Source organism: Chinchilla lanigera, unplaced genomic scaffold, assembly GCF_000276665.1.
Source record: "Chinchilla lanigera isolate Chin_1 unplaced genomic scaffold, ChiLan1.0 scaffold00126, whole genome shotgun sequence".
NCBI classification, from domain to species: Eukaryota; Metazoa; Chordata; class Mammalia; order Rodentia; family Chinchillidae; genus Chinchilla; species Chinchilla lanigera.
In genome coordinates, this window is record NW_004955527.1 from 4170075 (window position 1) to 4181604 (window position 11530).

Below are 11530 nucleotides of genomic sequence, written 5' to 3' on the forward strand. Positions count from 1 at the left end.
AGCACGTCCCGCTAGCATTTGCCACTCAGGATGAGGTGCAAAGGGTGTTTGGGAGGAGGGAGACAAAGGTCGGCTGGGCGGACCTTTGGATACGGAGAAGAAAAGAGCCTGAGTCCAGGACATTGTCCTGGTCCTATTTGTCTCTGCCTGCCCAGGGCCTGGGGTGAGGTGTGAACTTGTGCTTGGGGAAGACCAGCGACTGAGAAAAGAGATGAAAACTCTGTAACTGTCTGAGGGAGTCTTCAGAAAAACTTGTCACATGGGTTGGCTTCCCCCACACAGATGGTAAGGAATGAGTTGTCATGCCCGGGGGAAGCCCACCACCTGGTTACTGGGACAAGTCCATTTGCTCCCTTTGCTTTTATAGCTCAAGTTCAACCAATGAGAATTCAAACACAGGAAAGGACATCAGAGACTCCTTAGTCTAAGCCCTAATCGCTCCTCTGCTTCCTTGACTCAATTGCGTTGCAGACCCTGGTGGCAGCTGCCAGGGCTTCCCTGGTGCTGGAAAGTGATCAACCTGCAAGTCTTAAAGGACTTGGGGCTTTTGCTCTAGCAGATCTTTGCCCTCCTCGGCCTTCTCATAGCAACTTGCCTGAAGTGCTGGGAGCCAGATGTGGTATCACACAGCTGTAATCCAGCTACTCAGGAGGCTAAAGCAGGAGCCCCCAGGTCAAACCGGTGGTAGAGGAGGTAGAAGAAGAGCTTGGAATACAGCTCCAATGGTAGAGTGCTTGCCCACTGTGCCCAAGGCACTAGGGGTTCACTGCCCAGCACCAAAACCCAAGCAATCTGGGCCTGGTGGCCAGTGCCCGTCATTTCAGCTACTTGGGAGGTTGAAGCAGGAGGATCACACCTGAGGTCAGCTAAGGTAACTTGATGAGCTCTTGTCTCAAATCAGATCCCTCCAAAAGCACTGGGACTGTAGCTCATTGGTGGAGCACTTTGATAGCATGTGCAAGCCCCTGGGTTTAGACCCTGCACTACTGCAACAAAACAAAACAAAATGATAACAACAACCCACAAAAAGCAAAACTGCCAGGGGTTGGGGTTCTAAACATGTTTTCTCTTTACGAAATGCAGAGGACCCATCTGATTTAATAAAAACACACAGGTCGGAGGCTGGGGGTCAAAACCCAGCCCTGCAAGAAATATACAAAAACAAAAGTCAGCAGTTGCTCTTACCCCATGCTTCCTCCTTTACGCCCAGCACACTTGGGTACCTCAATCCCCCATCACAGAAGCAATGGGAGCGTAGTCCCTGAACCTTGAGACTTCTAACAGAAAACACACGGACTAGAAATAGAAGCTGGCCTATTACAATGTCCTCAGACGTGACCTGTGCAGGGCTGCAACTCTTGCTGTCCTCAGCCTGGAGAACATATAAGCAAGGAGGTTGCGTGGGGACTTTATACTTTCAGCCAACTGTTTGTGCCTCAGCAGGGTCTGAGAGTTTGGTCTGATGCCTAAATCCACAGAAGCGCACAGGACACCAAAGCCCGGCTGACGCAGGTTTTGCTTACTGAGCGGGCTCAGGCTGCGGCTGCAGGGAGGCATGAGCTGTGATTTAGATCCTTGTCACTACTTCTCTTCATCCTGTGGTGCCCAGGCTGTGTGCCCCCTCCCCGCCTTGTGGCTCACCGGGTCGGTCCTGAGTCAGTCCTTTGTAACCCTCAGAGTGACTCTGGGAGTGGCAGGAGCTGATGAAGGCAGGGCTGGGTCACTGAGCATAGCCTGACCTCCTGTGGGCCACCAAGCAGCCACATCAGTGAATGAAATGGAACCTGAGCCCAAAACCAGTGTGGTGGATTAACTAACGGTCAACTTGTAACACCGAGCTGAACTGAATCAGCGCAGTGCTGGGTGTGGAAGGTCCGCCTGAGGATTGTTGCCAACAGCATAAAAGGACTGGAAAGGAAGAGATTGTGCGGTTGATTCTCCTGGAGAAGAAGGCTTTCCTGACAGCAATTTGGCTGTTCTCATCATCAGAGGAGCTTGGGTCCTTGCTGTTGCTGAGGATGGCTGTGGTTCTATTTGGGGGAGCTCTGGTCTTTACTCCAAGGGTCGCTTCCTGGCTCTAGTGCAGATCCCTCAGCCTGCTGGCACAGATTCTTCCTGCTGGTGCAGACTTTCTGGCTCCAGCCAATGACCTCTGGGCCTTCTCAGTGCAGATCCTTGATACAGATTTGCATGAGACACTGTCGTGGGCCCTAGGCCTCCACCTGGACTCGTCGGGGGCATTGCTATGGGTTCTAGGTCTTCAGGTCAACTTGTGCAGGACATTGCCATGGGATTCATGCCCTCAGCTGGATTCCTTGGGTCTCTAGGGTGTGGACAGATCTCCTGAGCTCTTTTGCATTTGATGCTTGGGGTGAATATTATAAAATAATTCTATAAGTGACATGTCCTGTACTAAATCCTTTCCCTTCTAAACCCTGACTACAACACTACAAAATGACAGCTGCTCCCAGAGCCTTCCTCCTTCCCTCTCTGCCTGCGCTCCCTCCTTTGCCAGGTCCTTTCCTGCCCACCAAATAAGGAAAGTAGGAAGAACCCAAAGCTCCACCAGACTTTAAGATCCCAGGTGTGTGCAATATCCTCACCATGTACTCTTACCATGTACTCTGGGGCTCCGTGTACAGGGGTGTGACAAGCAGGGACATGAGTCTGTGCACTTCTGCTGTGGCACCTGAAGCGTCTTGGCTGCCGAATCCACAGTCACAATAGCTGTGACTTGATTTTTAGAGGTGGGAGCAGTGGATTGGATTGAAACAGAGACTGTCCCAGGTCTGTGATGCAGTCATCAAAGTGCCAGCAGAAAGCTGGTGGACCCTTGTGCCAACTTCTCAGAGGCTCTGGGGGTTTCCATGGAGAATGTCATCTACCATCTGGAATTCTTCCATTGATGGTATTCATGAGGTTCTTGGGTCTTCAAAGAGAATGTGTTTCTCTTGGTAATTCATCCAAGTGTAAATAGAATGTCTTCAGTTTGGGGTACAATGAAGAGTGGCCCCCACGGAGGGATAGTGTCACCCCTTACTTGGTGGCTACCAGGAATTCAACCACACCAATACTTAGTCTGCTCACCTGAGAAGGGCACCAAGATCCCCTCCCTTCGGGGTTGTGGTGAGGATGATCAGCGGTGCCTGGGCATGGTGGCTACCGTAGACCATCGGTCCTGTTGCTAAGCTGCATTGCTTCAGAGTGCACAAAACATTTTCACAAACACTGTCTGCTTGCTCCAGATGCAGCCTTGGAGCCCGGCTGGACTGTGATATTCTTTCTTTTCCCTCTCTTCTCCTCCCCTCCCGCTCTCCTCTTTTCTTTATCCTGTTCTTCTTCCTCTTCACTCTCCTTATCCTTCTCCATCCTCTCTCTCTCCCTCCCTTTCCCTCTTTCCTCTCCCCCTCTGCCTCACTGAGGACTGAACCCAGGGACACTCTACCACTAAGCTACATCATTTAAAAAGATTTTTTTTTTTAAATTTCAAGACAGTGCCTTGCTAAGTTGCCCATGCCAGCTTCAAAGTTTCGATCTTCTTGCCTCAGCTTCCTGAGCATCTGGGATGACAGGTGTGTACCCCTGTGCACGCCTTATTATTTCTAATATACAGATAAAGAAACAGAGAGGAAATACACTGGTCTGCCCACACTGCTCGCTGGGCCCCATGCTGTCCCCCTCAGGGAGATCCCTTGGCAGCCTGCTGAGTGCAAGCTGGCATGGAGCAAGACATGAGGAATCTGGAGACTGAGAACGGAGGCAAAGCAGGAAGACGGCAAAAAAGTCTTTAACTTTGCCACAGCCAGCCCAGACTTTGGGTGCCTTTGAAGCCATACAAAGGAAGACTGCTCCCAGACCACAGGCAGTCCTTTCAATCACAAACTCAAAGGTTCATTCTCATGAGTGCTTAGAACCCTTTTGCCTCCTCGTTACCATCGGTGGGGCAGTGTTTTATAAATAGGCTGCACTCGGCGGGCATCTGCTGGGCGGCCACTACGCAGAGTTGGGGTTTCATTTCTCTGGAAGCTGAGGGAGGGAGGCAGCTTGGGGTGAGTCACCGCGGAGGACAGAGGGGTGAGCACATGGCGGTCCACTGTTGCATTGCACACGTCACGTCAGGGCAGGCCTGCCTCTGCCTATTGTTTCCAGCTGTATTTCTTTCACCGAGGACTCCTCCCTCCCATACGAGTGACACAACAGAATGACAGTCTGGGAAGGTCTGGCAACATCTGTCTGTCACAAAGGAAGCATGGTGGTTGCCAAGCTATTGTTCGGAAGGATGGAGGGAATGGCTGAAGGTCAGAGAGGAAGAGGTCAGTGTTGCTCTCCATCTGGTATGGGCCGGATGGGCAGAGCGGCTGGGCCCTCCAAGGTGGGTTAGCCGGAGGGCGTGCTCACTTCCTAGGGCACCATGACTAAGGAGCACAGCTGGAACTGATTCTCTCCCCGTTCTGGAGGCATAAGTTTGGACTCAAGGTGTGAGCAGGGCCATCTCCCTCCAAAGATGCCAGGAGAAACTTCTAGCATCTTCTGGCTGCTTCCGGTGGCTCTAGGAGATCCTTAGCTTGTGGCCACATCACTCCCATCCCTGCCTCCCTCTGTAAGTGACCTGTGCCTTTGGATCTCTTTGCTTCTTATAAGAATATGTTTGTGGATTTATGATCCTTTGTGGTTAATTCCAGACGGTCTCGAGATCCTTAACTCAATTACACCTGCATAGACTCCTTCGACTATAACAGCACCCTGGGAGGGCCCAGCAGCCTCTGTTCAGCCCACTGTGGGTAAAGTGGAGTGAAGTTGCTTTCTGAAAATGGTGCTGATAAAATATATGAAGAAATTCCTAATCAACACCAAGTGTATTTCTTATTTCAGAGAGAAAGAAAAACATTAATTTTGTGTGCATACCACTTCTCTTTCCTTTCTAAGAAAATATCTACTATGAAATCTTTCACCAGGCATGGTGGAGCACACCTGCAATCCCAGCACTCAGGAGGCTGAGGCAGGAGGATTGTTGTGAGTTCGAGGTCAGCCTGGGCTACAAAGTGAGCTCAAGGCCAGCCTGTACTACATAGAAAGACCCTCTCTCAAAAAGACCAAAAAAAAAAAAAAAAAAAAAAAAAAAAAAAAGAAAAGAAAAGAAAACAAATCTTTCCATTTTGACATCTTCTCCCTAAGCTTTTTAGATTCTGGTCTCCAGAAGAGTTGATTTCACATCTTTAAATTCTTTTTCTTCCTCAGATTAAGAAAATCTCTTTCATCTTCTGAATATAACATTTTGTACCTTGAAAACAAATGCTGATCTTAAAATTCACCAACTCGTATTTTGTTAGAAATAATTAACTAGCCCTAAGTACATTTTTATGGAATTTAGATTGAGACACTAATGTCACTTTGTAAAGAAATGAGAAGCATGTTTTAGTGAAAAGTTTTCATATAGAAAAATTCAAGTCAGATGATAACCTGAAAGAAAATAGATGATAGAGAAAAAAGATTGTTATGAAGTTATTGGCCATTTAAATCCAACTAATTTAGAATTTCTTTCCATGAGCATTAAGCTTACAAGATAGATATGGAGTAACTCCTAGTCAAGTTTGAATGTTTAAATATCCAAAAAATAAACTCATTTTTATTTTTTTTTCTAGGGCACAACTTCCTGCTATCTTAAAATATTTAAGAATGAAGTATATTGCACACGTCTATAATCCCAGCACTTAAGAGGCTGAGGCGGGAGGATCTCTGCAAGTTTGGGCCAGCCTGGGCTATGAGTGAGTTCAAGTCCAGCCTGAACTACATAATGAAACCCTATCTCAAAAAGACAAAACAAAACAAAACAAAAAACACTTGAGAATATTCTAAATATCCACTGGCAGGGAAAGGCATAAGTACATGGTGGTGTAGTCAGGATCCAGTGCTCCAGTGAAACTGCCTCACTTCATCACACATACCTGGGCCTCAGCCAGGGTAGGGCTCAAGCAGAATGTGGATTGAGAAAGCAAGCTGTAGAAAATGACATCATGTATATAAAAGTTGCCGGCGTACACAACAGCACTATGTCTTGATTATGATGAGTACATGTGAAATAAGGATTGTAGAGCAATGTGCACGCTTCAAGATAGAACGTATCCGATTCAGGAGAATGGCCCCTCTCGGAAGGAGAGGAGCAAGCTGGTGTCAGAAGGACACTCCAGGGACAACATGCACATTTTCATTTCTCAAGGAAAATCATACAGAAAACAGGAAGAAATGTGAGGATTTGCTAGAGCTGTTTGGTGGTTATATGGGGGCATTGCTGTTGCTCTTATTTCACTGTATATTTAAAATTATTGTGACACAACTCACAATAGCCAAAATACGGAATCAACCTAGGTGCCTGTTGATGGATGAGTGGATGATTAAAATGTGGAATAGACACACAATACAATATTTTTCTGTCATAAAGAAAAACAAAGTCATTTGCAGGAAAATGGGTGGAACTGGAGATTACGATGTTAGTGAAATAAGCTCAACTCACAAAGACAAATACTGCATATTTTCTTTCAGATGTGGAAACAGGGTTGGGGGCACAACTTAAAAGTAGAAGGTGGGTATTAGAGATGACAAAGAGGACAGAGAAGCAGGGAAGGAAGGGTTAGAGGGAGGTTAGATACCACCAAAGTATATAATACTCACGTATAAAAATGCTTCAATGAAACCCATTATTCTGTATAATTAATATGAACTAAAAAAATGTTCCACAATTGAAAAAATAGATTCCCTATTTTCCACTAAAGAAAGTATGTCTTCCAAATGCACTACCATTGATTTTAAAGATGCAATGCCCACAGAAGAACCAGGACCAGGGAGAAGTTAAGACGCTTGCCTTCTGGTTGACACTTGCTCTGAGTGTTGGGTAACTCTGTAGTTTTAGACAACTGCTTGAACCTTAATTTCTTCATCTGTAAAATGGGGATAATTTCTGCCCTGCCTACTTCACAGGGGTGTTAGAGTAAATGAGACTCTTATGCTAAGTAAAAAGTGTTTGTTGGCATCATTGCTGCTAATTATTAGCAGTGGTTGCACTTGCAGGCAGGTACTAAGGATTCATTATTTGCTTTCAAGCTGACAACAGCTGGGCTGTAGGCATTGTTTTCCAAACTTTTCAGGTGTTCTTTCAACAACATTCAAAAAGTGTCCCGTGTTTATAGGTATGGTGTTTAGAAGGTGACTGAACCACAAAGACATTGTATTCATCAGTGGATTGATCCATAACTGAGTTCATTGTTAAATATGCTGTTAGGATCTGGGGCCTGATTGGAAGAGGTGTCATGATACTGGGCATGACTTTGGAGGGTACATCCCTCCTTGGATCCTCCCTTCTCTCTGCTTCCTGGCCACCATGGGAGGAACAGTTTTCCTCTGCTATGCTCTTCCACCATGCTGCTTCTGCCTAGGAACCAACTAACCATTGACTGAACCCTCTGAAAACCGTGAGCCAAAATAAACTTCTCCTCCTTTAGAGTTGTGGTATTTTGGCCCAGCAATGAAAAAGCTAACTCATACTCCTTACCACCAAGGAATGGGTAATGACTTGGGGGAGTAGATACCCATAGTATTTGGTGACCTTATGCCTGGCACAGGAAACGCTGACCGATAAAGACCGTGGTGAATAGTTAGGTGGATGCAACTCCTTTAGACATCAGAAGTCTCAGAAATACAGAGTGAATCAGTCTGCTGGTAGCAGTGCCTAAAGCAGTGAGAGAACACATAAGGAGACAAGGAAGGGGCCCTACTGGTGCCATTTAAGTTGTGAGTTAGTGGATATTACAAATAAGCAGAAACCCAAAGGTAGAGAATAGATGCTCATCGTAGAGAATAGGTTCGTTGGTTGGTAAAGACAGGAACCACTGAAGAAGGAAAAACGAGGGTCTAAATCACTCTAATGTTGGACTTCAACAAACACCCATGTGGTTGCATCAGTCAGAGTTCCAGCAGGAAGCACATGATACCTTAAAAGAGTGATGGAAGAGAGTTGGATGAAGGTACTAGTTAGCACAGGCAACACAGGGTTAAAGGAACTAACAAGGGATGGTGAGGCACCTGAGAAATAGCAACTACAGGAAGTCACTAGGACCCATAGACCCAAAGATAGAAGAAGAGGGTTTGGATACTGGAACCTGATGGAACCCAAACAATAGTCCCAGCAAAGGGTCATCCAACAGAGCTGGAGGTTTGGGCAGAGATATACAGCCACAGGGAACATGTGGCCTTTTAAGAAAGGATATCTGGGGTGATAGACACCCAGGCTGTTTCCTCTGATGCCTTTGGGTCACCCCTCAGTGAACCTCATTGGCCATATCCAGCCAGAACCTAGAGAACAAGGAAGCTTGGTTGGCATAATCCATTCAGGTTGGCTTTCTGGGTCACAGAGTCAGGTGAGGAAGGGTAAAGAAGGCACTCAGTGGGACGAATGAAAACTGTCCAGGAAGTGATATAGATGTCCAGATAACCAAGAATCTAGCACTCTTTGGAGAATTCTCATTTCCTTGAGACCCAGCTGTGTAGCTGCTTGGGAGTTCTCATAGGATTTGTTTCCTTTGTCATCCCATGTATCCACACAATACATTGCATCATATAAATATGCTTTCCTGAGTCCCTGTTCCTTTCATTCAAGAGTTCAATGACAAACTGGGTGTAGTGGCACATGCCTGCAATCCCAGCACTTAGGAGGCTGAGGCAGGAGGATTGAGAATTTGAAGCCAGCCTGGGCTATAGAGTGACACTCTGTCTAAAAAAAGAAAAAACAAAAACAAAAAAACCCAAAAAACCCAAAACAAAAGACTATAAGTGGAAGAGCTTAGATCAAAGCTATGACAACTTGGGTCTAGAATTAGGTCCTTTCCCCCTCGTACACTGGATGTGCACATGTAAATAGATGTCACGATAAAGTATAGTATAGTATAACCTTCAGGTTATTTTGTAAGAAGCTGTTGGAGCATCTTTAGAATGTGGTAGTGACAAGTGTAAGAAGATATTTTAGGCAAATGCTACTGTAGGAATGCAGATCAGGTTGGAAGGGAGGCGCGAACATTTACTTTGCAATAATAATGGGACTTTGAGTGGAGAGTGAGACTTCCGTATACTGGCCAAGAAAAAGGGAAAAGTGAAGACAAGAGCTGGTGGAGCAGTAGGCAGAGAGCCAGAGAGGGCAGCCAATGTAGTAGCATAGTGTGCACTTGACCCAGGCGAGGAGGTTAACAAGTCTGACTGCTGTAGACGATCAATGTGGACAAGACCAAGAAGAGGCCACTGGAAATGACAAGGGGAAGGTCATTTGGAGCCTTGGTTGGAGCAACTCAGTGGGAAGGTGGAAGCTCAGATGAGAAGCCACGTAAACACCATTCAGTTTGAGACCAACGATGTCAGTGCTGCTAGTGGGGAGAGCTGGATCCTAACACAACAAGGGTAACTCAATGTGAAAGTCATTCAGGATCTGGTCTGCACATGTAAAATTCTACCCCTGAACACCAGGTTACAGTTTCCAACAAGTATTCTTTTCCAATGTTGGGTATGTCTGTGTCCATTTTCAAAGGCATGCTCATCCTGGTATTCAGCTACTTGGGTGGCTGGGTTGCTACAAGGTTCTTAGAGGGTTCAGGAGTGAAGGAAAGGAAATGGTAATCTGGAGATGTATTTCGTCTGGGACATGGTTGATGACCCCTTTGGCGATCCCTCTGCAGATGTCCGGTTCTTATTCTTGAATAACACAGGAGCTCGGGGACATGGACTTGTTTATTTATGCTCACGAGCATAAGGACTTATCAGTGTCATGGTGAGTAGGTTCTGAGAACCCCAGATTATGTCTCCAGGCAGATCTCTAACTTAGACTCCAGACTCACATGCCCAGCTGACTGCTTGCCTGGTCCACCTGACAAGACATCTCTGCAGACATCTCTGGTTCTACCTGCTCTACGCAAACCCTTGCTTTGCACTGTCCTACCTGCAGCATCCACAGCCTTCCCCAAGTGACTGACAGAAAATCACCAGAAACAGACCACCTCTCTCTCATCCACTGCTGTCATCCTGGTTTACATTTCTCATCTTATTGGATGATCACATTGGCCTTTTAACTGACCAGTTCCTAACCAGAAAAGTAATTTCTTTTTTGAGATGGGCATCTTGTTATGTTGTCCAAGCTGGCCTTGAACACCTGGGGCTCAAACACTCCTCTCACCCAGCCTCTCAAGTAGCTGGGCCAAGACTGATTCTCTTGAAATGTCAGTCAGATCATGGCATTCCTCTCCTCAACTCCTCCTGACAGCCCCTATCTGTCCAACTGCATCTTCCACCAGCTTCCTTGATGTTCACTCAGCTCCAGCCATCTGAGTCCTCCTTGAAACCTTCCAGTGGTTTTCCTGCCCTGGGTCTTTGATGCACCCTTTGCCAGGAATGCTCTGTCCACAAACTCATTTGGCTTACTGCCTCTCCTGTCAGGAACATTGCTCAAGCCCGGTGTGGTAGCACTCGCCTGTGATCTCAGCTACTTGGGAGGCGCAGGCAGGAGGATCACAAGATCAATAGCAGCCTGGGCAACTTAGTGAGGCTGTCTCAAAACAAAACAAAACAAAACAAAACAAAACAAAACAAAAGGCTGAGTGTATAGCTTAGCAGTAGAGTGCTTGCCTAGTATGTTGAAGCCCTGGGTCCAATCCCCAGCACACACACACACACACACACAAAATGAATATACTTATATCTCAGTGGGGGCTTCTTTGTCTACCAGATTCTATGCTACCGCTCCTCTTAGTCCTGCATTTCCTTACCCTGCTTTCTCTTTGAAGCTACCTTCCTCTGCTGTTCCACATGCTCCGTGATTGTCTGTTTTGCATGCAGTCTGTCCCCCACATTACAGTGTGTGGCTGTCGGTGCTCAAGAAAAGCCTGACATTAAATGGTTGCTGAATGGATGGATGAGTAAATGAAGAGATGACCACTGTCCCATGAGATCCCATTGACAGCCCCAAACATCTCAGCCCAAGTGAGTGTTGTTTGTTCCTGGATCTTGCTAGACTGATACCCCCTTCCAGCCAGGCCTGTACCACCCACAGCTTCAGGCTGACCTGCAGGAGCTCCATGGAAGGGTGTGGGTGGGGAGCCAAGACAAGGTGCAAGCTTTCCTTTCTGCCAGAACATTCCTACCCCTGCCTGAGGTTACACACGGCCCTGTAGGTGCTTTGGGTTATTTAAGCACATATTTCAGATGTTTTTTATTATTTCAGGAGCATCCAGATAGCAACTATGATTCTGGAACCACTTGCTGGCTTTCTCCTGAGACTGGCATGTGATTCTTTCCTCAAAGATTTGTACCAGTGAGAAGAGTAGCAGTGAAAAAGCTAGGGAAGAAAGAAAAGGAAAGGGGAGAGATTCTTAGGACCATGCACAGGATGGTCTTTGTTATGGTTTGGAGCACGGGACTGCAGAAATAAGACACACAGTGCTTTCTTTGCCTTGGTGTCTACTGAAATGATTGCAGAGAGAGCAAAGGTGCGGAGGTA